The sequence below is a fragment of the Nilaparvata lugens genome, chromosome 6, assembly GCF_014356525.2.
Source record: "Nilaparvata lugens isolate BPH chromosome 6, ASM1435652v1, whole genome shotgun sequence".
Lineage (NCBI taxonomy): Eukaryota > Metazoa > Arthropoda > Insecta > Hemiptera > Delphacidae > Nilaparvata > Nilaparvata lugens.
This window is the reverse complement of record NC_052509.1, coordinates 36,467,696-36,495,190: the sequence shown is the minus strand read 5'-3', so window position 1 is coordinate 36,495,190 and position 27,495 is coordinate 36,467,696. Positions and strand designations below refer to the sequence as shown.

General features: G+C 34.8%; 1 protein-coding gene across 4 annotated transcripts in view; it reads right to left on the bottom strand.

Moving 5' to 3' along the window:
- The window catches only part of LOC111048106 (BTB/POZ domain-containing protein KCTD1), a 298,361-nt gene that overhangs the window by 251,183 nt on the left and 19,683 nt on the right, over positions 1–27,495 (bottom strand). The gene's annotated exons all lie outside the window — the stretch shown is intronic.

The following is a 27,495-nucleotide window of genomic DNA, read 5'->3' as shown; positions in this document are numbered from 1 at the left end:
TCACTCAAATCAAATTGAGATCACCCCAGGCTATTACAATATAATCTTCCTTTATGGATAAGTGGCTAACGAGATTCTCAAGAACTCTCAAGAAATAATATGGGTTGAATCCCGGAGAATGATACATACAGACTACAATAATTTTAAATCTGTCTACAAGATTAGAGTCAAAGCCTCAAATATGAATTTAAAGGTGAAATCACTTATTCCCAGAGCTCTGAATTTCAATGTCATTACCTACAGAAATAGCAGTCTCTCTTCTAATATGTTTGGTTCTGTAGATGTGAGCAGCACAATGAAAATTATCAAGGGGAGAGTAGATCAAATTAATCGTGACACAGCCAATGTTCTGATACACACAAAAATAAAATAATGTGCGGAGTTTCACATTATGTTTTCAAATGTTCTCAACCATTGAAATGAAATAACAGTGAGTCAGCAATAATTATTAGTGAGAAAAATACTTGTATTTTACTAGGATGATACTCCTATTATACAGCTAAAGAATTTCTTCCATTGGAATTGGAATGGTAATGCTTTATGCAGATACACACATTCATCCTTAGCATCAACTTCTGTATTTCCTATCTTTCGAAAATGATAGGGGACTCCATTCATGCCCTGGAGCAGGTACAAGATAGCAAACAGAGGAGTTCACACGTAACAGCATTGACATAAAATGTATCAACCTCCCATATCATCTCGCACAAGTCATCCCATTTCAGGTATTCGTCTCATTCATGCATTTATATTATCGATGCATTTATATTACTGATGAGCGCTATTTGAAGTGACAATAAATAACATATGAAGTTATACATTTTTTCACTGAATACTCTCTAACTCTTTTACTAATGTTCTTAAACAATAGACTAATATAATGATAATGATAGTGATTAATTCAATTTGTACGAGCATGTCAATCCATAACAATGACTAGTAGTTCTGAGAACAGTAAACCTCGCTCAGTTATAAACCACAGCATCCTTTGATACTGTTCATCAGAGTAAATAATTATGTCGTGCCAGCGAAATATCGGTGTGTTCAACTAATGGCAGTTTGGCTTGTTGTATCGACAATGTTAATAATCCTATACTATTAGAGGAGCAATTTATGTTTAGATGTTTATATGTTTGTATGACACCGGATCTCGAAAACTATTCTCACGAAATTCAGAGCATAGTAGGTTTATAATATAAAAATTCGATTGCACTATGTCTCATCCCTGGGAAAACTCGCTGAAGGACATGAAAAGGATAATATTATTCACCCTTGGAAAAACAGCTGATAATTTCGTCGTCTGTTGATGATGGAAGTGAGTGAGCGAGTGCATGTGTGGGGGACTGAGACAAAATTATGACTCAGATATTGAACTTTTGTAATCATTCAATCAGGCACTTATAAGTGTCGGTTGCACAAAGGCCGGTTAAATTTTAATCATGATTAATTCCAGTAGAACCAATCAGAAAAGCCATATTTTTGAAATTAATGGTCTTCTCTGATTTGGTTCATGTGAAATTAATTGGGTTTAAAATTTAACCGGCTTTTGTGCAACCGGGCCTTAGTGAGAGAGATTTTTCAATTATTCCACTGGGAATAAATCTCAATCCATAAATATATATATATATATATATATATATATATATATTATATATATATATATTATGATTTCCTCTTTCGTAATACATTTTTTATGCTTTTGTAATTCAGAGCAAAGCTCGGTCCCCCGATACTTTGTTGTAAGTTATAAGCAACTATGCAACAAAAGCTTACCAAGTAGAAAGCAGAGAAAAGTCGGGAGAAAATACTAGTCTATGCTACTTCGAGTTATCAGTTGCATGCAATTAATAGTCGACACGACAGCTGATTTATGATGAAAAGTTTTCTAGTTGATTTTTACGGTAATATTGGCGTTCAAAGGAGACTACTTTTCATTTTGTATTATCTTAAAAATCTGGTGAGGGGCACTCACACAACTATCCTTCCGTTAAGGAAATTTCCATTGCCATTTAAAATCAATCAGCTGACGAAATCAATTCTGCTATCTCTTCCAGTCAATGATTTAATAGAATCAACAAGGTACTACAATACATTCTAGGCACATTGGAATTAACAGTTGGCTCTCTCATTAAGTTTGCATTTGAATAATCACATTTTCTCGAATTTCGAGCCTACTACCAATATTAGGTGAACATGTTACAATACATTAATTGTAGAGATTTCCCTGCTCAATCTTTTCCACTTAAAAGTTTTTGTTCAAATTGAATCTGAAGCCTGATAATTGGAAATCTAAAATCAAACTTTGCATAGCTCCTGAAATTTTTACAGATATGGGACTTGTGGTAGTTGATAGAGCTTATCAATGACTATTTTAGGTTTCAATTTGAACAAAATCGTTGAAGTCGTATTTGAGAAAATCGCGAAAAACTCTGTTTTTGACATATTTTTTACCATTTAAGCCGCCATCTTGAATTGCATTTGATCGGAATAGTTCGTGTAGGATCCTTATAGTATAAGGACCTTACGTTCCAAATTTCAAGTCATTCCGTTAATTGGCAGATGAAATTTAGATCATGTCATTACCAATTTCATCTCACCTTATTTAAATCAATATCGAGAATCGAGCTGATAAAAAATGGAGATCTGCATACAGCTACGTGATTTCAGTAATTATTAGTACGGGGTACTACTACTATTCATCATCCACTAGGTGGAGCTTATTGATTGAACATGACGTCACTGGATGGTGTTTGTCTTAGCCAACAACAAATTCAAATTCAAATTTATTTATTCAAGAGCTAAATATGCAACAAATCTCACATATTATGAAAACTTATTAATTACAATGAAGATTGAATGGAACATTAGAATATTGATAATATTCAGGCCTAGAAATCGATAGATTCCTTCAAGCAATCAATCGTAGTATAGCATTTTATTATTCCTAAACAAGGAATATACAGTCATTTTCAACACTCCAATGAAATTTTATTTTAACACTGACTGGGATTTGAAACTGAATTATCTTAATAGAAGTGAATAGAGAAGGCAGATACGCAGCTTTCTGACAGATAATCAAATCTTGGCACCTTCTTGAATGTTGTGTGAAGTGTTGAGCTACCGCGCTTTTAATTGATGAGGACCAGCATTGATTATGCACGCTGGTGCGCCAGATTTTAGCGAAAGGGTAAGATACACTAATGGCTAACGATGAGTTTTAAAGAAATCTATACCTGTATACTTTATACACGTTGAAAGTACTAGTTCTTTACCGACTATATATATATATATATATATATATATATATATATATATATATATATATATCGATATATCGATATAATAACACTATATTCGCGATGAAACTGTATAGAAACTATATCTATGGAATAAAAGTATATCCAAGATGAAAATAACGTAGGATGCCGAACAATATCCATATTCTATTATGATTCTGAATTCACTAATAATCTATATCTATAGGATTATACAATATTGTATTCAATGATGAGCTATATGCAAATGGTAATACTGTATTCACTAATACTGTTTGTTCGCGACGTGATTATAAGGCGGAGAATGTATTTAAGAATATATAGGTATAATATTAAGAGAGTGCGCTCGACCCTATCTGCATAATGTGATGCGAGAGGCTTGTAATGGGCAGAGAATGATGCAAATTAAGAAAGAAGGGCAGAGCGAGAGCACAACGGGTATGAGTGAGAGGAAAGCAATGGGTTTTGACGAGACAGGCACCGGTAATCCTTGAATGCCGGTGGCGTACCCCAAGGTACAATCCTAGGCCCCGTATACGTTGTTGTTTACTTCGTTTTTTTCCTATTTCTCGGTTGGTCGCAAGACTGCGGGGGCTTAGCCCCTTGGGCGCCTTATGTTGTTGTTTACTCCTCACAATTATTCTTCTCCGTCTCCTACTACTCCTTCTCCTCCTACTCTAGTAACTTGTTGGTACTGAGACTTCTCGTTGATAATCGGAGTGGTACCGCGCCAAATGAAGGTGTGTACTGTATTGGTATAGGCGATATACATGCATACCAACGCTGTGCCAAAACGTTCAGGACGAATATTATGCTCATGATTTTCTGAGGATGATGCCCACATAATCTTCTAGCTTGTGACTGGTAAGGAACACACAGTTTTTAGGATATACAGATTATAGCATACAGAGCTTCAGGTTGGTTACGAACCACCAGGAGGAGATTCTTCAATCTCTGAGAGAAAAATTCACTCAATAAACATTCTGAAGGTACATTTTGGTATCAATAAAAATTTCATTCATTGAAATGGATTGTTAGGTCTCAGTTAGGAAAACAAAAATATTTGTCACCAATAGTGCTATCAGTCGACAATGTAGATAAGACGATAACGACTAGAAAGGCTGAGATTATTGATACGATAATGACTAGAAAGGCTAAGATTATTATTATTATATTTTTGTTGTGTGAAGCCACAAATTCTGAGCGGTGCTCAAGTGGCATACATGTCATTTTTAGAATGGAGTCACATGAATGCTCTAAATCACTCCTCAATGGTATAAGAACAAGCCTCTACCAGTGTCCTAATTATCTTTGAAACAAATAACTTATAGCTGCTACACAGCCTTATATCCTCAGGAATGCAATTAAAACACTTGAGTCCTGAATAATACGGTCCCTTTTCGAGAAGAGTCAGTCTATGGATAGGGAACTGGAATAATCCTGTATTTTTACCTCGTGTTTCATAAGTATGACAAATTCGGTTAGCATTAAAAATATTTTTGTTTTTGAACACAAACGAAACAACTTTAAGGAAGTATAACGCTGGAACTGTAAGTAGTCGGAGTGCCTTGAATATGGTCTTACAGGAGAAAGATGGACCCACTCCCCCCAAAATCCGAAGTGCTTTTTTCTGCATTTTTAAGTTTGTGTTCAAATGAATTCTTCCAGCCCCCCAAAACAAAATACTAAATCTAATGAGTGAAAGAAAATACCCATGGTAAACCTTTAGAGCTGTCTTGAGATTTGAATTCGACTTTGCTCTCAGAGCAAAGAGAGCATGTTGAAGCCTTTTCTGGAGTTTCTCTATGTGACCATCCCACTTCAAGTTTGCCTGCAATTCAATCCCCAGAAACTTTGTCTTATCATTAGCAGGACACTCCCATCCCACAATAGCTGGATCATTCTCATCACCTCTCATAGAGAGCTTGATAAAATTTGTCTTGCTTGGATTAAGATTCAAGGAATTATAATAAAACCATCCATTGAGCTGCTGCATGGCAATCTTAGCCTTCTCCATGACATCTTGATAGTTGTTCCCTTCAAGTAAGATTGTTGTGTCGTCAGCATACAACAACAATTCACCATCAACATTATAGGACAAGTCTTTGATAAATAAATATATTAAACAATGTAGGCCCAAGTATGGAGCCCTGAGGAACCCCTCGCTTAACCAGTTGCCATTCAGAAAGCACCTGAGAGCCCTCACAATAGTTTTTCACAGCTGGTATCCATCCACAAGATAGGATCTCAAAAACACCTCTGCATAACCTGCAAATCCATAATATTCAAGCTTACTCAGAAGGAGTTCATGATCGACCATCTCGAACGCTCTGGATAAGTCACAGAAGACACCCACAGCCCTCCGCGACCCATCCAGAGCCCCCAAAAAATCGGATATAACATCAATCATGGCCGACTTACTTGATGCACCCCTTTTGAAACCATATTGTTGATTATAAAATATTCTTTCACTCTCCAAGTAAGCGGACATCTGTTGAAATATAACCCTTTCGAAAATCTTGGAGAAAGTCATCAATAATGCTATAGGCTGATAATTCTCTACATCTTTTCTACTTTCTTCCTCATGGATGGGTTTAATGACAACGAATTTTAGTTTCTGTGGGAATATCCCTTCCTTCAGACACAAATTTAAAACTTGTGTGAGAGGCTGCAATATAATGGGACATACCCATTTCACTACCCTGGAAGGAATTTCATCCCAGCCACATGAACCAGTATTTTTTGAAACCCAAGATCGCTCCTTTCAACTCACTCTCAGTAATAGCTCTGAATCTAAATATGCCATATTGTCTACCTATTTTATTTGGATAACGCTTCTCATGACTCAGCCCAGCAGAGCTCGACCGTTCAGCACCACATTCCAAAAAATAATCATTGAACAAAGATGCAACACTTACTGGATCAGAAACATTGGTATTTCCATTAGTTAACTCAATTCTTTGCTCACTATAATAGTTCGACAGCCCCAATTCTTTCCTGACAACAGACCACGCTCCTCTGTTGACATTACTTGACTGTGAGATGATCTTCTCATTGGCTTTCTGCTTGGCCAATAATATTATTTTTTTTCCAAGATTTTCTTATAGGTGACAAAAAAATTCAAAAATGTAGGGTCCCTATCAGTTCTAGCCTCTATGCACAGTTCTCTTTTTCTAGAACATGAAATACTAATTCCATTAGTCAACCAGTTTTTGTTGAAGTGTTTCACTGTAGCTTTAAACTTCTTGGGCGGGAAACATCCAGTAAAACAATTATAAAATAAGGAATTGAAAGCATTAAAGGCATTTTCACCACCATTATTACTGAAACAGGGTGACCAATCTACCGTATTTAATAGTTCGTAGAATGAATTGAGTGACTTATCTATACATCTGCCCGATTTATATACAGGACGTTCCACAGCAAACCCGTTCTCTAGAGTCACACTTAAAGCCAGATGGTCTGAGAGACCAAGGTCAATTATATTTCATGAATTTTTTCCACATTGTAATTCGTGATTATATTATCAATACAAGTGGCTGAAAACGAGGATATTCTAGTAGGCTTGTCAAAAACGAATTTATATAAATTCGACGTCGTAATGTTCAAAAACGTATTCTTATCTCTACTGTTTTCTTTTAGAAGATCAATATTGAAATCCCCACGAATAAATATCGTTTTCTGTTTTAAGTTGCGCTTGAGCAAACACAAGAGCTTGTCATAGATATTTAAAACGTCCTCCACAGAACTATCCTTCGCTCTATATATAGAAATCACTACAAATACTCTAGAAATCCCACTCCTCCTCAGACTGAACTCAACAGCCGCACACTCAAATGTACTCTCAATAGCCAGGCCCTCAATATCTTCTCTAACCTTAAAATTAATTGATTTTTTTAAGATTATACACGTACCACCTCTTCTTTTTTTCTTTCTACTGTAAGATGAAGCTAGAATATAGTTATTGAGTCTGTTCAGAATAGTGGTATCACATGGAGCCAGCCAATGCTCATTGAATGACACAACCAATGGATAACTCAGATCTGCGATGAGTACATTCAACTCTTCAATTTTGCTTCCAATGCCCTGTATATTCACACTGAAAAGGAATGGTGTGTAGATGGAATTGCCCGACTTTACTCTATCAACTGCCCGGGTGGGTCCACCCCCAAAAAACTCTGTTCACATGTAGGGGAGTTACTTTGTGATAACAAACTAGCTGGTGATTGCAAACTGCTTTCAATTAACTCTGCCAGTCTATTACAGAAAATTCTCTTGCCTGATCGATTCATATGTAAGCCATATGATAACAATTTGAAAAGAAAATTGTTTCCTCAATTATTTAATAAAATAATAATATTGTGTGAATTTTGTGGTTAGGTTCTTTGTAAACAACGCTTGTCGGCAATATCTATAACGGTCAAGCTAAACATCTACAATTCAATCAGATACTCGCTAGCAGAATAATTGCATGTAGGTAGCATTCGTTAAGACGAGGACAAAAGGGTTTTGTAGCTTATAGCATGCAAAATAAAGGATAAGAATGTTTAAAAAGCAAATATAAATATTTTTTGGTATATGTGAGCAGATAAAAATCACAAAAACATAATAAAAAATAAAAGGGAAGTAGGATCTAATTTTTCTAGGTGTATTAATACATTCTGTATACTCGAGCAGAATCTGATTGTTTACCAATCAGGGTACAGTATTTGCTCAGCGCTAAAAAATAATTAATTCAAAAGTCTCCACGTGGTCCTTTTTAAAATTATGAGAATTTGTAATTATTGTAGAGTACATAAAAAACTGTAATTAGAATAAAATAAAAGTTAAGGGTAAAAATATTCGTGTTTAACATAGTAATATGCTCTTGTACTGTGGATTATTTGACAGTATTAAATTGTGTCATCGCGGATTTATTGGAATCCACCAATAGGAGAAAATATTCAAATTTTATGCAAATTTCGTCGAAAGAGAATAAGGGAAGACCAACTGCCCACTTGCTTGCCAGAGACCAACCAAGACGCCAACCATCACGAGAGCAATAGACTGATTCCCTTATAAGAATCAATTTTATTTATTACCAAAGTTTGAATCTTTAAAAACTCTTAATAAGTGATGAACCTAACTCAGTAAAGTCGCTCTATGACATGAGTTATTAATTTAAATATCCCCATTGAAAAGGATGACAGCAGCCCACCAGAAAGGCATAGGACACACGAGGCAAATCCATGCCACATCTTTAATTTTGTGAAATATCTACGCACGTGAGTTACAGAAATATAATCTCTTGAGAGGGCCCTGAGTGCAACAATTGCTCAAGTTGATGCTCGAATATGCTCAGTTAATGTACTTTAATATCAGTATTACTGGTATTATAGGAATTATAGAAGCTCAAAGTTCATAAGATAAATTATTCATCAAAATTCCACTGACAGCCGAACTCATACCCTGAGAATTGAATATTAAAAATCTCTAATATTATTGGAATACTAAATGATGAAATTCTTATTCGATTAGCAGAAGTGAGTGGAAAGATTGAACTATAGAAATCTATAAAATGTATGCTGATAGAAAAATTATGAAAATTTATTATTAGTTGATGCTATTAAGCAGAATAAGTGTTTTAATTGAGACATCTGTGATATTTTTCTTGTATATATTCTCATATTGCTTTTGCATTTATTGTTTCATATAATATTTTTTGCTCGTTGATTTCATTGTAATTATATATTTATTGATTGAATAGTGTACTTTTCATTATTATCCTGTCTTCATGGATGACAAATCTTGTACTAGTAATTTTTATTATCATTATTGACCAATTAATAAAATTATCAACCAACTATATTCTTCACCGGATAAGTTGGTTAAATCAGTGATATACAGTATGGATCACTAGATCTCCAGAAATAATACGTTCTCAAGATTCATTCAAATGGTTCAACCTAATCACTGAAATCAAATTGACTGAAATGCAGGGTCATAGTATAAAATTGATGCAGTATGTGACGTGGTATTTTAGCACCACAAAATACTTTTGAAATAAACTATTGAGCTTTGATAGAATTATAAAATAGAAAGAATAGATAGCCTAGTCAAGGTACCGCTCAAGTAAAATCGAATGTTATTCATGATGAAGAGAAATCATGTTTTCTATTAAGCGATAAGAGAACCATGCAAAATTGTAATTCAACAATAATGAGAAGTCTTTGGCAGTAGATAAAATTATAAAGCGGCTTGTTTATTATTGGCAGATTATAAAAAATAAAAGTTTGCATGTACATTTTGAGGTTAGAATGATTTATTTGATTTAATACATCAATCAATCTAGGATCAATCGACAGTTTTTTGAATTGATACCTAACAAACCAGCTGATTGCTTAATCAACTATTACGAATTGAATTATAGTTTTTTACTCATAAAATATATATTATATACTAGGGAAGGTTTATGCAAATAGATAAGGACAACTATTATTGTTACACGAGTATTTATTGAAATCTAAAAAGGTATGAAAACCAAGAGTACACAAAGCTCACATAAAAAATTAAATGTATATTGTATTATAGCATCATATATCGAAATTTATTTATTAGAATACTCTCAGACTATTACTTAACTTTTTTATTTAGAAATTTTTATTTATCTTTGTATAACAAAGTTAGGAAAACCCTGAATCTTAAGTAACCAATTACATCACGTCTTACTAAGATTAGAAAGCCAATCAGAGGAAAGCTTATAAATCTTTTAAGGAAGAGATGGAATTTTTCTGAAAATCATTCTCTGTAGCTTGTGATCTCGATCTGTGAGGAGCACATGGAGATTAGGGTTCTTTCTTCCTATTAATTTTTAAAATCATCAAGCCAATCCCTTTTTAAATGTCAAGTATATGTGATTAATGTTTGATTATTTGTGAACTCAGTGTTGCTAAAGAGTTCTCAATTGTAATTTATTCCCGTAAATATATTTTTAATACTGATAGAAATTTATAAGAAATCTGGACCATACAAGAGCCCAGCAGAGACGAAAAGGACCTGCATAATCAATTATTGGAGATAATTAATTATTCTATAAGAACTTACAAGAACATCATTACTGTGAGTGTATTAGTTCTAATGAGCTCATTAGCCGGCCTTTATCAGTGAATTGGGGAATTGATTAAAGCGCTATATAAATTTATTCAAGTTTAAGAAATTCGCAACGTGTCGACTACTATCATATAGTTTATAAGAACTTTTTATGAATTTATTTGATTTGTGTAGGAAGCTTATTTCCATGCACGGCACGAACACGAATTCATAAACCCTGAGATTATAAATTATTACTTTCATTAATTATTATTCATTGATCAAAGTATGTTCTAGTAAATCTATATACTGAACAGGTTTCAATTTGTCTAATTCTGAATCAACCTGAAGTCCATGTATCAGTATTAAATATACGTATATATTTTTTACAGCTTACAATATTGTGAATGCTAATAAATCTTGTGATAATTATCCAAATATTAGAAAATTTATTTATTTAAAGAAAATTATAGATATAAGAATATTCTATATATATTATTTTATGGGAATATACTTTATGTTTTATGTCAGCATACAAGATCCTAGAAGTTTTTATTATTTCCTAACTCATCTCGTGATATACAGTTTGAGCTGTCTTGGTACCAAGCAATATCCTTCTGCAGCATATAAAATCAGTGAATCAATTAATATTGATCTTATTCAGAGCATTTATTACTTATCATCCTTTGATGATAGTCACACTATTCAGCCAGAAAAATCTTACTGAAAATTATATTAATAAGTCTACAGTATATCATATAAGGATCCAGAGAGCTTCAAGAACTGGCGTTGTAAGTTTCAAGGAATTTCAAAAGGGTAAATTGATGCATACCTATATTCATGACGAGCGTTTCAAAAACCAACTAGAAAAGTCAATTGTTGGTCTTCATTATTCTTGATTGAATATATGGTTACTGATAATCAGTCACCAACTATCTTTTTGATTTCCTTATTGGTATTCTTCCAGAACTTCACGGAAGCAGCGGTAAGAATTATTGATCACCAGTCATTGAACCCTATGGTGATTCATTGTATTCATGCAACTACTGCAACTACATGCAAATACATTCGTATTCACGTGGAGTCTTCATGCAACTACTACTGAGCTAGAGCTGTGGTTTGAACCCAGCATTTTTGCGAGCCGGACGGCCTTAACTTTTTGCAAATTTATTTGCGAAATAGGGATTTTAGCAAGCGCTCCAGTATATATCAAATATATCGCCCAACATGGATGGTTTGCAATTTACCACTTAACAAGTACTACAGATCATAGAAAATATAAGGAATTCTAATTCAAATACTGTGTGTTGATCACACTCGGTATTATCTCACACTGCTGACCCCTTTACCAGATGGTAGCGAGTTGGATTGATGTCAGTACCTTATTGTATTGTGCAATATTTGAACTCATTATATTCATCTACCTCTCCAACATCTATATCTGCGGAGCCAGTCAATGCAGCGGTAAAGATTGCCGATTGACAAAGCAGCAGCAGTTTGCAGCAATTGATAGCAGAATTTTGTATAAGCTCCTGGAAGAGCTGGTAAGAACCATATGATATTTTTATTTCAGCAAGTGCCAAAATATCAAAAATATTCAAATTTCACATGCTCTACTGACAGATTGCCAGCTGGGCACATGTAGGTCAAATACGGCTCTACAACATTGACGACCTCACTCATCCAGAGTTGAACGGTGGCATAAGAAACGTCAAACTCAAAAGTTTACATGAGAAGCAAGGTAAAATCATTGTAAGCGTATTGCTTCTTACACTGAGACCCGCCTGATAGGATAGGATTGGATTCTGTGTGCAAGATCAGAGCAAGTCTGTGAAGTCTGCACAAGTGTTGCCAGGGGCGATTTTCGCCACTGGGCGGCAAGTTGAATGTTTTCAAAGAGCATCCAACTGCTGCAATGCAATGAGCGTACTTGGTCTAGTACCAACTGTCGGAAAGGATCTTCTGCCAACAGCCGGCAGCTAGGCCCTGTCAAGTGAGTGACGTCATATTTGTACAGCGTGTTATGTTAGCGCCCCTTCAAACACGTGCATAGAACACGTGTTTGCTACTAATGGCCAAAACTGAACCTTCATTTCTATCCCGAAAAACTTATCTATCACAAATTAAGGCTAAAGATATTAATTCCTCAAGGGTATTAATCTTCTCTGTTTCATTCCAAGTTAATTTCTTCCCCAAATCAGCACCCAATACCCATTCTTTAAAGTAAAATGACTATCTCCAGTTCTATTTTTTCAAGTCCAGGCAATGAATGCTCAAAGATGGGTGTTTAGATTACATAAAATATTGATAGTTAGGGTTAGAGTAGATGGGAGGCGAACTACTCCAACTTGGGAGGTCCTCTAACCTGAATAGTGAGCATACGTTGGGAGGGTAGTGTGAAGGAACAATAATTTTTCTACAATAAATTGATCGTAAAACACATCTTGACGTACTGAAAACTCATTGTGAACCAACTAACTTTTGGTTAGGTAACCTATAATCTATTTTATGGTTGTTGCGCATGTGCATCACGTTTACTTTCCTTTCGCTTCGTATGCGCAGTACGAATTTTACATTTTCGCTCTAAAATTGATAAATTATAATTTTTGGTCTGTAATCAACTAGGCCTAGTTGATTGCTTGTTCTAGCCATATATGATGGCTTAGTTCCAAGGTGGCTGAGGTCCATAACCTGAACAATGGCGGAAATATAATACTATGCATTATGGTATTTGTAGTCTCATTCTGCAGTTTCGCAGAAAAATATCCTATTATATTAAGCGAGCAATTCCTGTATATCTGTTTATATTTTTATATCTGGTTAGTTTTATATTTTATATCTGGTTATCTGTTTATTTATGTTCAACGGATCTCGAAAACGGCTCTAACGATTTTCACGAAATTTTGAACATAGTAGGTTTATGAAAAATTCTATTGATTTAGGTCTCATCCCTGAGAAAACTCGCTGAAGGACTTGAAAAGGATGATTCATCCGTGGAAAAACCGATGATAATTTCGTCGTTTGTCGATAACAGAAGATGCGTGTGCCTGTGTGGGAGATAAGCTGTGAAATCAATTAGCTTACCGTATCTCGCGAGAAATCTAGAAATTTTAATTGACTCGATCAAAATAATCTGATTTGTTGACATGAGATGGTATATCATAATATTCAAAGTTAATCATTATTTTACAGTTCTGAGTGATTAGTGAGTGTTACTTTGTTATTCAATTTGGTTTGTAAACAATCTAAATTAAAACTTTTATGTTTCCAAATATTTGACCTGAGTTCAAGTGTATGGAACATCACCTACTTTTTGGAATATTTATAGTGCATAAATCAAAATTCGGGAAGAAACAGTTTTGGGCTGTGCCTGTTTAGTCCTTCCTCAATCATTTTAAAGAATTGAGTTCTGTTTATCAATAAATAAATAACGAGCGAATGCCTCGATATTTTGTATGTAGTTCGAGTAAATCTGGGGGAATAATATAACATTGTTTTGTAGTTTAATTCTGCAGTTTTGTGAAAAAATATTTGTATGTAATTCGAGTAAATCTGGGGAGCACTAACAGCAGGACACTAACCAAAAAAGCGGGACTGTCCCGTCGAAAGTGGGACGGAATCTTTCCTTAGGTTGTAGTATTATGCTAAATTTTCCTATGGGGTTTATTCTGTGAAGTTTGTTTTGAAATCATCAAATTGTGTGAATGTTAAATGAACCGAAAGGATAACTCCTCTATAACACAGAACGAATTGAAATCTATAAATAAAATACATACGAGAAACATCTCCTCTAGAGATGGAAGAGAAATAGCGAGATACCAAATACAATAACAGCACCATTAGTAGATTACAGAATCACTCAGTCACTGTTGACAATAGAATCTGAAAACATGCTTCAGTCAGTGAGAAACATAGTATTTTTATTCAAATTTTAGTTTTCAAATCATCAGTAGTGTTAAAAACTTTATAAAGAGCTGTGCAAGATTGAACCTCCCAACGATGAGATGATTATGAATCGAACGACTGAGCAAAGAGAGAGGATTGGTGGAAGAGAAAAAGCGAGGAAGAGGAGAAGAGTAAAGTACGGTAGTTTTGATTAGCATAAAGATAGTGAGTAGTGAGCCAAGTGAAGAGGTGTGAGAGATGGGACAGGAGCCAAGCCAAGCAGCTACTGGTTACTGGAGTACTGATGCCGCTTGTGCTGGTCAGCTTAAAAGCTGTTGTCCTTGAGTACCTACTTTACTTTTCCCATTATCAGTGCACTACTCATTCTCTATTCTTCTTACTCCTCTTCGCCTCCTTATTACCTCATCCATTCACTCCATTAATATTTTCCACTTCATTATCATCGTCTTTTTTTTTGCTTCTCTGTCACCTCCTCTAGTCTGTCTGATCTAATCATCTATTCCTGTTACTCTTCTTTCTCATCTCCCTCCTCCTTTTCCTCATTCCCCAATTATTTTCATGCTACTCCTCGTCCTTTTTCTACAGGCGTTCCTATCACCACCTTTTATTTATAGTCTTTCTCTTCTACCTCCCTATTCGTAGATTTATTCATCTCAATTTTTCACGTAGAAATATTACATTTTTTTGATCTCACTCCTTCTTGATATCTTTCACTTTAAATCCCACTTATTCTTATCAACTCCTTCTTTTATTACTCCCTAATATCGGGGAACCGAGCTTCACTCGTTATTTATTTTTGAAATCGAAATTCAATTTGATAAACAAAGCACAATTCTTTAAAATTATTGGGGAAGGACTGATATGCACAGCCCAAAACTGTTTCTTCCCCGATTTTGGTTTATACACTATAAATAGTCCAAAAAGTAGGTTATGTTCCATACACTTGAATTTTATACAGTGTTCTGATCTGAAATTAGAATGGATTTCCGTTAGCCGTAGTCCCAGCATTAGACTTCAATCTGAAATAGGGACTTGTAAATTATCTTATTACTGAAGTGAACTAAATTACTTGAAAAATGGATTGTTGAATATTTCAATCAAGCTTCAGCTTTCTAATTTAGACTCTTATAATTTGAAATCCAACCTCCACAAGACAGACAATTTTTGTGAATGATGAATATAATACCGATTAGCACCAGTATTACTTTTTACGAAAATTCCTAAAAAAGTTTTCACTTAAGAGGACATTGTTGAGAATGTTGAATTGTGTAATTCAAATACAATTGACATTGAAACGCGTAAAATTTTCACAGAATTTTTTCATAATTCTAGGAGGGCTCGCCCACATCTTGGGAACAAACAGAGTTCGCGCGGCGCGACGCGGGGTCCGCATTATGAAAATTTATTCCTCGACGAGGCATGGTTGAGAGGGGGGTGGGACGTGGCCAGGGACAGCAATAAAAACAGGGGAAAAAACGAAAGCGTGCTCAAGCCGCAGGCAAAAAGCGTTGGTCTGTAACACGGATGGCTTGGGAACTGAGACCGCGGAGACTATCCACGGTCCCAACAAGAAACACCTCGTACAGATCCCCCCACCACTGCCACAACTCAATTATTACAACACAGGCACACAGATAGAGCAGAGCACTCGTCCAACTATTATGATGGATTCTTGTGTGAGTCATCACCAGTAATCGGATTGCCGACGTAGTTATGTGGAAACAATGCTGGCTGAAAGGTTGCCATAAAGCACTAGTACTTTATGGGTACCTCCGGTGCCAGATAAGGTTTTCCGATCTTTACATTATTTTGCATCCTTTTATTGTGTGAAGCAAGAAAGTGCAGAATTTTGGACAGAAAAATCATCAGTAAGTAGAGAGTAGTAAAGCTGACCTTATAAAAGAGGTTCATCGTTGATATTCTGATCGAACATTCTGATCCCATTTTTAGCGTTTGGAGAAGAAGAAGAACAACCACCACAACAACGAAAAAAGAATGAGGATGAGACATTTTCTATTCAAGGATTTTGTCACATACCAATAGTTCAAATGTCCAGTTCTTGTACAACTTTGCATTCATCCCCAAAAATCTCTCTTCGAAGAAAATATCTTATTTAGTTAATCATTCAGAATTACAAAACTTTCAGAAGAGTAGGCTACCACAGGCTTTCGCCCAAAACGGTTCCAATTCTAATATTTTATACAACAGTCCAAATGTTGTTTATGTGTCACTTCCACATTTTCCACTTAAAAACTTAAATCCACAATCAAAATAAAACAAGAAACATTTTTAAATTAAAAAAATACTTTTAAAATGGATAAAATCAATTATAAATAATAAGAAAATTCCAAGCTTTGAAAAAACTATAAATTGTAAGACCGAAAAGACAAACTTCATAAAAGATTACAGAAGACTGAATTCTACTTCCAGAAGCAATAACCAATTTAGGAGCTGTTAGGAACTGAATTTTTCCAAATTCATGGAGGAGTGTGTCCATGGGCTTATAAAATAATAAACTATACAGTAATATTACAATAAATTATCAGTCAGTTTAATCGATTTATGAATCGTACAATAATAAACAAACAAGTGGCTAATGATCTTCAGTGAAGATCACGTCAACCTGGGCAAGTATACACTCCTTGAATCTAAGTAATTAGTATCTAAGTAATCTCCTTGAATCTAGTAATACTAAATTCAGGGACAATAAGAATTGTTATGGAATAGAAAAGTCGGTAAAAACGTTTAATTTCACGTTAAGAACATTCAAAGCTTAGACCAGTTATAGAATAGACACGGCGATGAAGCCAACATCTACTGCCAAATCCACCCATCTTGACGTCACAACAGTGACGTCACGCATTGTATAGAAATTATAGAAAAATTTTTGAGTTTGTTGTGTAAGTGTTTGTGGTGTTTAACTTACATTGTTGTTAAACAATGGATTGTTGTTAAACATAGCTTGTTTTCCATAGCAGATTGTTATTTATTTATGTAATTATTATTTATGAAAATGGTAATCTCCGCTGCGCAGCATATAATTGCACTGAAATTTTTAGGAAAAAGGTGGATTATCTTTTCATGTGTAAGTTGAAATTTATACACATAAATATTGTAAGTTGTAACTGTAATATTATCCTTGGTTATGATGTAAGTGAACTCATTGCAGCATGACAAATTAGTTTTGTAGGCTACCGTATCTTATTATTTTCAAAACACATTATAACTTTGACCGATATATTTTTTGCCTTTAGCTAGAAATAACCTAAAAACACCATGAATCTGAAATATACACAATCTGAAAGCTTTCCATACGATGTGTGACGTCACTGTTGTGACGTCAAGAAGGGTGGATTTGGCAGTAGATGTTGGCTTCAGAGGCTAGACTTCCCAGCGTGTCTATTCTATAACTGGTCTAAGATTCGAAGCACAATAGAGTAGATTCAGAGAGCAAGATTCAGAGAACACTCAGAGTGACCTAGCTCTCATGGGAAGTACTTTATCCGATCAACAGGTGTCAACCTCACAAGAGGCGTGAAACGTTTCTCTGAACGGAGCCTCATCCTTTCACATCACAACCGCTTCCTCAGTTTATCTCGCCATCTCTCACACTTACTTTATTTCTATACACCATCAGCATCTTCCACACCTGAAGAAACGGGAACTTACGTCCAACAAAATACACTCAAAATGATTTATGAACTAGTATGTTCAATTATTTCTTGGTAGAAAACATATTTGCAGTGATCCATATATATTTCTCCTAAAGAAATAATTGAAGGCATCAACAGTCCGTGAGTATGTCCTGTATGACTATTAGTGGTATCTTAGTATCTTCACTCATGTCTTAGTACTATAGTTTCAAGCTATACAAGAATAGTTTTAGAGTTATTTGCTTCCATGTACTACAACTAGAAATATAACTATTATAGTTCTCAGCACTCGGCTATAGAAATCACAGTACTTCTGGATAGATAAGTAGTCATTTCTTTCCGTGGAAGTTTCTTCCTAGTGTGAATGTATCGATCCACGCTTGCTTCTACCGACTTATTTTATTTTATTGGAAGTGATTAGAATTGCATCGTGACTCATCTATCTATGTCATATAGGCTAGAGGGTATGTCAGAAGGTGGGTCCTACCACTTTCATCTCTCTGTTAGTCACCAAAATTGTCTATAAATAATCGTATCACAGTAGAAAGATAATTATTTACAAACAGTCGTATTTCAATTTAATTTGTGAATGATCTTCACACACGGTGAATCATGTTGTCACATTGTATGAATTTCTTTCCTTAATGGTACAGCTGACGTGAGAGTATGTATTGAATAGTTAATAAAGAAAGATTACAGTGAGAAGTAATAGATCACAGGAGCATTATTGATACAGAGATCTCTAATAATAAAGTTTAGATTTAAGAATATAATAATATTGAATGTAATATTATTGATGACTCGGCAACACTATCTGCAATATTTTTCATCAAGGTAGGCAAAGTGTTCAAAATTCAAAATTTATTTATTCAACATCATTTACAATCAACTTAAGGACAAAGAAACAGATTACAGTTCAAAACTTCTTTTCATCCCAATTTCATAAAATAAATAGTCCAAATAAAGGTTATGTGCGACTTTAAAATTTTTCACTAACTTCCACATTGAAACAAAACACAAACACTTTTGAAACAATTAATTTTGAATTTAGAAAGAATAAAATCCGAATTGACAAAATTCCTTTCACTTAGCACTCAAAACTGTAAAATAAAATAATATTAATTTGAAATATTTTGTTCCGAAAATTAAAACAATCTTCTCCACTAGAAGCACAGCTGATATATTATGTATATTTATATATTATGTTCAAGTATTATGAAGTATTATAGTGAATAAGTATTTTGCCTCTCAAAGATTTTGCGAAGAAGCTACTCATATTATCAGATTGTAGTTCACCTACAGGTCCTTTCTAATGACTTGGAACTCATTTGCGTACAGGTACAGGAACGGACTCACCGATTATGTCCGTTCGCGTTCTTATTCAGGAATAACAGCAACGTGAAGAGGCATAACACATAAATCCGTAATATTGGAATATTTGAGATAAGTGGTTTCAGCAAACGATTTATTCGGTCACAAAGCCCAAATTAGCATATTCCCATGTAGTTATATAACATTCGCCAACTTGGAAAACACATGATAAATTATTATGAGGAACATTAAGGAAATAAATAAGAAAGCTGAAAAATAAGTAGTATGTCCAAAAAAAGAGTTAAATGAATAGGAACAACAAAATTTATGGTTATATAGACTTTTTAAATGGTTGACGCACAAAGGAATTCGAGTAACACCACAAATTTTATATCCAACGAGCCAAAAATCAACGTAACGTATGAAGAACGTTGTCTGTTGGGAACCTCTACACATATTGCCAGCGGGTTCCAAAGTTATAGAAATTCTTCGCTAAGACATCGCGCGAGATATTCATTATAATGCTGAATAATAACTGAGAGGATAATGAAAACGAATGAAGAATTACAATTTATTCAAAGAGAAATTCGCATGAGAAGGAAAGAGAGAATATTTATGGAAAGCAAAAGGAGAAAATGGCCTCGGGCAGTCGTTTCCACATCCCCGGGAAGAGAATAAGTTTTAGTGCTGGAGCTTTGACGATGCAACAGCCGAAGGGAAGTGAGAAAGAGAGAGAGAGGAAAAGTAGAGGAGTGGGCTAAGATGAAGCATGAGGTGATAAAGATGAGAGGAGGTGGAGTTCACAAAGAAGTTCAAGAGAGACAGGTCCACAGAGGGGAATGAAAATAGTTGAAAGTTTGGCAGCTCGATTCCCATCGTAAGAAAGTAGGTGAGGTAAGAAGAAAATAGAAAATGAATGAGGATAGGTTGCCCTGCAGGAAGTGGGTGCTGAGGACGGGGGGTTGAAGGTTGAAGGGCGCATCTTTTGATGAGGTGGATGAAAAGCATTTGCAAGTTTGCTACTTGACGGCTGAGTTGGAATTGAATCAATCGGCATTTCTCGCTCTCTAGCTTATCTAGCTTACCTCACAAATGAACCAGATGTTTGTAATTATCATTATTATGCAGTGTGTATTAGCCGGATGAATGGTAGTAAGCGAGTATACAGAGTGAGTCATATATGTATGGGAACCCTTCAATAAGTTGGAGACTGTTACAAATTTTCTATGCTTTTACACTCTAGAGCGAAGATCAGAGGTCCCCCGATATTAATTATTCTATAGTCTGATTGATCCTATCTTCAAAGTAGATGATATGTAATTATAGTGATATCAGATTATGGAGGAATTCCTCATCTTTTCATATTATCCTTAAAATGCAAAATTTCAAAAAACCTTGTGTATACATCGACGCGCAGTTGAAAAAGGAATATTCCTGCCAAATCTTATCGAATTCTATCAACGCGTTTGGCCGTAATCGTGTTACATACAGACAGACAAAAGAAAATCCGAGTGCGGTCAATGATTAATGTTTGCACGTAAATAATTTCAATTTAATAGGCCACTCCAGTCTAAGCCAACATAAAAGAATTGAGAATACCACATTTATACGTTGTTGAAGAGAAAAGTTTCATAAATGATAGAATAATAATGTTTTCTCGAATTTAATGTATGAATATGAAAAGATACACGATGATAAATATGACAAGTAACAAGCAAGAATTTGGTACAACTGCTGAATTTACAAGCTGGTCATGTGGGACCCAGCATACAAACTAGAAACCCGTAAATTGAATAGTATAGAGTTGATTGCTGTAATAATTTCCAGTTGTAACTTGACGATTTACAAGTATCCTGTTGGTCATGGTGGGAGAGTGATTTAAGGTTGAGGATGAGAGGGGGAAATTGCGAGAGGAGTGTCGGAAGGTGGTGGAAAGGGTGAGTGGGTAGAGGTGGGCCATGTTCAAAATTCCTCGATGGGTTATGGGAGACTTTTCAACAGCCTTACTCGGGCAAGGACATAAACTTCTCAGCTCCAAGCTATAATATTTACTTGTATCTATAATATTTATTTACACAAGTTTATCTCTATAATATTTACTTTAGACACGACCGAATTTACTGGTGAAGTTTTTTCGGCTGATGAGGAGCGCTGCAGGAGGTATTTTTTACTGTACTTACGACCGGCTTTTAATGGAATTAAAAGCTAGTTTGGTTTGACCATTAAAAGGTAATTACGGTTTTACCCCCCGGGGTCACTTGAAAAGTCTGGGGACAAGGACCCCTGAAAGGGTGTAATGATTAGATCACAATTATTTTCTCTATGAGAGTTTTATTACACCACAGTAGTGGTTTTTATTCAAGCGACTCCTAATGTAATCAGCAGGATATTACTTCGGGTATAATGTCCGAGAGTGCATTTTCATGACGAGGTCAAAGTTTTTGTATTGCATAATGGTGAGTTCAAAATTACTTAGGTATATTGTCTCTTAGACAATACAGTGTCTAAATATTAGACAATATCTGTTAGAATACAGACTAGATACTTCCTTAACTATTGTGAGAAAACAGTTCAGAAAAATCTGGTGTGGTACACTCACACAACTTTCCTTGCTCATATTTGAAACTACGATCAGACTTCTGTATATGTGTATATATAATTGTTTTCAGAGTACTTTTTCTTTGTGTGAATTTTGAAATTCGATGATTTTTTTAGTCGTCATTTTTTTAAAGTCGTCAAAAGAGCTGTTCTACAGATGAAATATCTCGACTATGTGTTCTTTTTATGAACTGCGCTACCTACCCACCTCATGCACGAGAAGGATGCACTAAGTCCATTTCCCAAGGATGGGGTGGACCCCCATTGGTTTCCCAGAAAGAAGACTCATGCCAGTTGATAGAGCTGATGAATAACTATACAGTGTATGAATTTGAAAAATATCGGTCAAGTTATTTTTGAGAAAATCGTGAAAAACATGGTTTTTTAGTACGCCGCCATTTTTCTCAAGAATATTACGGAGCTCCTGCAATTTTCCCAGAAGAAAAACTCATGTCATTTGATAGGGCTTATGAATAGCTATCCATGGTATAAATTTGAAGAAAATCGTTAGAGCCGTTTTCGAGAAAACCGTGAAAAACATGGATTTTTAGTCATTATCCGCCATTTTTCTCAAGAATATTACGGAGCTCCTGGAATTTTCCCAGAAATGAGACTTATGCCAGTTGATAGGGCTTATAAATAGCTATCCATGGTATAAATTTGAAGAAAATCATTAGAGCCGTTTTCGAGAAAACCGTGAAAAACATGGATTTTTAGTCATTATCCGCCATTTTTTCCGCCATCTTGAATTGAATTCTATTGAATTTCTTATTGTCAGATCCTCATGGTATAAGGACCTTAAGTTTAAAATTTCAACTCAATCAGTTAATTAGGAATGGAGTTATCGTGTTCACAGACATACACACACACACACATACACACACACACACACACACACACATACACACACAGACCAACACCCAAAAATCATGTTTTTGGACTCAGGGGATCTTGAAACGTATAGAAAACATGAAATTAGGGTACCTTAAATTTTTTTGGAAAGCAATACTTTCCTTACCTATGGTAATAGGGCAAGGAAAGTAAAAGGACTTCTAACTAAGCTAAAAATCTGGTGTGGCGCACTCACAAACTTTCCTTGCCGTTATGAGAATTGATCACCTGACGCTAGTGTGCACGCGCATCTCAAGTCTACTTATAAATAAAGATCTGAGCCAGCTGGTGACAGGACAAAACGGCTGGAGACATACGATGTCTGCAATCTCTTCATAGTGAATGATTTAATAGAATCAACTGTTTGCAATAATTGGATAATCACATTTTCTCGAATTTCGAGCTTATTTTCAAATTTATGTGAAAATGTTACTGAACATTACTTATAGAGATTTCCATGCTCAATCTTTTCCACCCAAATTTTTTTGTTCAAATTGTATCTGAAACCTGATAATTGAGAATCTAAAATCAAACTTTGCATAGATGGGGCGGAGCTCCTGAAATTTTTACAGATATGGGACTTGTGGCAGTTGATAGAGTTTATCAATGACTATTTTAGATATGAATTTAATCAAAATCGTTGAAGCCGTTTCCGAGAAAATCGCGAAAAACCCAGTTTTTGACAACATTTTCTCCATTTTGAATAGGCCCCAAAGGCTCTATGTCCAGTCAACTTGATGACGTCACAGATCGACTCAAAATGATCAATTGGAAAATAATAATAATAGTATTGGTTAATTTAAAGGCAATTTGTGAATTTAATAGGCTAGCAAATTAATTAATATTATGATTGTCACAACTAAAATGATAAATTCAATGATAATACGTATTCTCTGAGTGTTAATCTTAGGTGAAAACAGAAATTGATCTCAACTATTTTTTTAATGTTTTATTTGTCTTTTCAATGTTAATTATAGTTGGAGCTAAATAATTAGAAACGTAAACGATATAAAAAAGTAAAATCCAAGTTAAAGTTAGTTTTCTCAAATAATTATCGTTATCGATAATCGATATCGATAATAATAATTATCATTATCGATAACATTGATCGTGAATGTAAATTTAGTATGCTATACCAACACGTTTGAATTGAACTGAAAGCGAAAAAATTAATTTCACTCTCAAACAAAAATTAGACGAAGGGCAAGTAAGTAATAGATTTAGTGACCACTAGTTTTCAAGTAAGGCAGTTAAATTTATCTAAAAAGAAATCGTTCCATGAGACTTGACCATACAAATTTTCTTGTGCCAACTTGTTTGTTGATGCATAATATTCCTATTGAATATTATTTTGTCTCAATCACTTCTGAGCGAATAATAAGCTGCATATCCGATTCAAGTGTTCTGGTCTCTGTGAGCATTTCAAGCTGGTAGTATGAAATATCATCTTGAAAGGTTAAGATCTGGCTCGCCTACGGTTAGGCATTTTGTCAGAAGTTATAGGTGTTTGAAATTTTGATCCTTGAGGTGTACTTGAGCGCGCCTCTCTACTAGGAAATACTGAAATGAAGTGCATCTAACGGGTGATCCTCATAGAACATAATCTTATTAACTTATGTCATTGTGTGAAATATCAATTTGAAGACTATGTAGTTGGTGATGATGGTTGAAGCTGAAAATTAGGTGTTTTTCACAATACAAGGAGCATTGTTGTCAGGTGTACCTGGAAATCTGTATGAGATAGAGCGCTCTACCTGATCTCAGATTGTAGAGCACAAAAATACGCCCAGAGGGATTTTGAATTATACATCTGAATTGTAACAATCCGAAGATATTGTTGATCAAAAAAAAAATTCATCAAAATTAATTTTTTCTTCAAATTTTACTCATTTTTGAAAAATCATAACTCAGCACTCATTAGAGATAGAGTTCCGAATGATCTCATTTTATTCAGAATTTCCTTATTCTAGAAAAAAGGCAGGGGCAAATTTTCCTGTCCGATTACGAGATTTGGCAGAAATAGCTGAAAACTGGGAAATGAACCGAAAATACGAGGTTTTTGGGCCACTCTGTATCTAGCACAAGGAAATTTTGCATGAAGAAATTGGTTCTGGACTTCTCTTATGTACCCAATATAATATTAGAAAATCAGAACTACAATATAAATTGCAAGCACACCCCCTTTTTTAAGACTATATTGACTGGACTATTATGCACAGCTGTTGAACTATTTGCAATCAATCAGCTTATCTCACAAGAAATAATATTATCTAGAAATTTGAATCTACTTGATCAAAATATCGAATCTGTTGACATGATATGTTATATCATTCTAAATTAAAGTACATCAGAATTTTCAAAGTTGATTAGTATTTTACAGTTTAAGTGATTAGTGAGTGTTATTTTGTTATTCAGTTTGGTTTGTAAACAATCGTAATTTAGAACTTCTCTGTATTCAAATCTTTGGACTGGAAATTGAACCTGAATTCAAGTGTATGAAACATAAACAACTTTTTGGTGTATTTATAGTGTATAAATCAAAATTCGGGGGAGAAACAGTTTTGGGCTGTGCATATTAGTCCTTTCCCAATCATTTTAAAGAATTGTGTTCTGTTTATCTATAAATAAATATTAACTATGCTTTTATGCTTTTATTATTTTGTACTTCGGAGAGAAGCTCGGTGCCCCAATATTCCTCATTATACATTGAATATAGATTTGAATAGCTTTCATAGAATATAGATTTGTATCCTAGAGTGAATGAGCGCAATCTACAGCTTCATAACCACGATAGCTTATCCATTGCATAAACAACCGCCAAACACAATCACAAAAGCAGCCTTCATCTCAGATTCTTGATTGACATAACAACTCCTGGATATTACTTAGAACACAAGCCTTCATTTCAGAATCTTGATGGACCATAATGATCAAACTGATCCAGTCAATCCAAACTGACTTCAATGATTGACCAATTGATTGACTTCAGTTGATTGGTGGCAAGTTCGACTAATTGACGGACGGTTAGCGGTAATCATTGACTGTTAATTAGACGAGGATCAATCAATGAGTATTAGTCATCTTCGTGAGTCTATCTATGACTGTGAGCCAACAGTTATCTATCTTGTTATCATCGTGTCAAGCGTTCAATATAGTTCTTTACAGTGCAAAGCGAGTTGAAAATCAGCTCCATAATTACAACGCCAAATTCCAACAAGACAAATACTCGATGAACGTGATCAGAGAGATCACAAATACGTGATCAGAAAGATCACAAATACGTGATCAATGTGATCAGAAAAGTTCCTATTTCTCAGACCAAGAAACATAGAAATTGTAAAAAAATGTTTAAAAAATTATTAGAAATCAGAATTTGGTGGTACAACAATCATTCTCATGCTATTTGAGAACAATTTTGTACCATTCTTATGTTCACTGGTTCATAAAAAATCCAAAGGTTGATAATCATCCTGTAGATCTCTGTGAAAAAAACTGTAGTTACTGATAAGAAATTCATCCATCCCCATCCGTCGCGCGAATGCAGTAGTGTGCACAAGGCTTTATTGGTAGAAAATTGAAATTTGAATGTACGGTAATAGTTAGATTTGTATTCTTTTCCAGAACTAGTCATCATTACTCATTTCGCCCTTTCCTTTAAGGCTATTCATAAAACATTTCTTAATATTATTTCATTCAGAAAATAATCGTCAACACCAAGGCATCGCTAAAATCTGCCGCAATTACCGCTCTGGTATTGAGTGTATGCATGATGCGCAGGACGTACTGCAATTGGCACATAATTAGGTGGCATAGAGTCTTCTCCACGCTGTATCATCTGTAATAGTATTGCAATGATGATGATTATGGCAATAATGGCGATGTTCACGGATTATAATCGACCGACGGGGAATGCATCCAATAATTAATTGCTACAACGGACACAAAGCGGACCATCATGATGATGACGCTTATGATTATGCTGATGATGATGTTGGCGTCAATGATGATGATGATATGATGGTATAGATGATGATGATGATGTTGATGCTGATGTAACTAACAATCGCAAATGCATTATTGGAATGCATGGCAATCATGTAGGCCTAGTCTGTACTGTCACGGAAGAAGGAAACCAATAAGTAGATAGTGTCCTCTAATCCGCGATACTGTGTAATTGGGTACTCACGAGCCAAAAAAAAACGTTCAGTTATTCATTTACTTATTGGATAGAACAAACAATACAATAGTCGGAAAAGAAAAAAAGGCTATTGCCAAAAACTTCTTCTATTTTCCAATTTTGTCTTGAATCGTCCAAATACGAGTATTATGGAGGTCACGTCCATTTCAATAATTAGGGAGACCACGTGAACAATCTTATCCATCTATTGATGAATATCTATATAGTTGAGTGTGGAATCTTTACGATGTTAGGTAGGATTATATTCTGGACTGTGGTAGACTACGTTTGTAGAGAGAACTACTTGAGTTGTATTCGCATTCAATCAGAATCAATTTTTTATCAACTTTTAATACTCTACCAAAAGAGAGAGAGAGTAAGTGGAGCTCAAAGGTGGTAGTACGCGTTCGAGGCTCTACCAATCAGCTCGTGATTGGTTCGGTGTCTTCTTTTCACAAAACTTTCAAAGTATCCAATTCCCTGTCTTATTATACATTATAAGTATACAGTATTCTACCATAGAGAAAATAATTATAGCATAAGAAGATATCACATGGTATAGGTTGTTTATGTTTCAAATTTCAAGCCGATTTTTGTCGATTACTGTCAACATCTG